This window comes from Octodon degus, unplaced genomic scaffold (assembly GCF_000260255.1).
Source record: "Octodon degus isolate 3935 unplaced genomic scaffold, OctDeg1.0 scaffold00024, whole genome shotgun sequence".
Taxonomy (NCBI): domain Eukaryota; kingdom Metazoa; phylum Chordata; class Mammalia; order Rodentia; family Octodontidae; genus Octodon; species Octodon degus.
The window spans coordinates 10760809-10762342 of NW_004524600.1; the positions used below are offsets into that span (position 1 = coordinate 10760809).

The following is a 1534-nucleotide window of genomic DNA, read 5'->3' on the forward strand; positions in this document are numbered from 1 at the left end:
TCTACAGGGTGCTCAGGGTCTCACTGCTAGATCAGACTCATAGTGATCTGCCGGGTTACAGCCTCCTAAGTGCTGGGATTACAGACGTGCACCACTGTGCCTAGACTCAATTGCTATCTCAGCATGCCCTGGGGACGGGGCTTGCGTGACAGGCCAGGGGATCAGACCTCCAGCCCATGCACCTGCTTGCAGGTGCTTTGATCCACTGAGATCTTTGGCTGGCCCTATACACTGAATTATTTCATCAGTACCCTCACTGTTACCTCCAAGACACACGCAGCATATCGGAATACAGCTCATTTTTTTTGAACTCCAGTTTTGACTCTTCTCAGGAATCAGTGGGTCCTTATTGCTCTTGCTGAGACAGTGCCAGGCTGTCACAGGTTAGCTCCTCAGCATCAGCACCGTCTCTGCTAAGTACTTTCCACCTCCTCTTCTTGCAGCCCATTTCACTAGCAGGCCTGCTGTGGTCTTTGTCGTGGCCTTCACCATTCTCGTTCTCCTCACTCCCACTGCCCTCATCCTCACCTTCCTCATTGTCCCCATACCTTCTCTCTGGAATGCTGATCTCCCTTTCCTCTTCACCACGGTGGGCTGCCAGTCATTGTTATCCTTACTGTCACAGTCGTCCATGTCATTCAGCTCTTCCACGGACAGGAAGTCCAACAGTGGTCTGTTTTGATGAAGATTCCACTTCTTCAGCTCTCTAGCTTGTTCCTCCGTGATTGTGGTTGTAGTGGGGACAGAGCGGGTGTGTGGACGGTGGGCAGGCCTGTGGCTGGTGTGCTGGCAGTGCCCGAGGTAGCCCCATTATCAGACACTGCTTTCTCTTTTTCTTTCTCCCATTCCTTCTCTTTTTCTTTTTCCTTCTTCTTCATTTTCTTTCTAGGTCTCCCTCCATTTTCTTCTTTTTCCTTCTTTCCCACTTTGATTAACTGTTTGTTGGATGACAGTACTTCCTCCTTGGAAGAATTTTTAGATTGTTCGACTTTTACTTTGATATCTTCATTCAGTTCTTCTTCTAAAGTATTTTTCCTCAGAACCGCTACAGGAACCTTCTCCGCTGTCCTTTGAAGGATCTTCGCTTCCCTTATTGCTCCCTTCAGAGTCTGAGGCATTTCCAACTTTAAAATCACTGTCACCTAAACTATCATAATCGAGAGCTTCTAGAAGCGAAGCTGCCACAGGCTTCACCTGCCTCCTCTTGGAGCTTCGACCACTTAAAATGATAGTATGGTACAGGGCAATTACGCAGCTGCTTCTGCAATTTGCCTGCATCTACATATGTGAGGTCCTTTTGTATCTTTGTCCAGGAGCGGCAATGTATGACAGAGAGCAGCTGTAGTCCTGACCTGAGCAACAAGGACATCCGACCTGGCCTCCAGGCACCCTGCGCAGGCAACCGGAGGTGCCACAATGCTCCCTCAGTGGCCATCAACGCCTCAGGCCCCGTTATCCATTTATTTATTTATTTATTTATTTATTTATTTATTTATTTATTTATGGCAAACTAGGGATTGAACTTAGGCCCTTG

General features: G+C 48.0%; 1 pseudogene; it reads right to left on the minus strand.

Annotated features, from left to right (window-relative positions):
* The window catches only part of LOC101584505, a 3287-nt pseudogene extending 2009 nt beyond the window's left edge, over window positions 1–1278 (minus strand).
* Window positions 1279–1534: the final 256 nt, after the last annotated feature.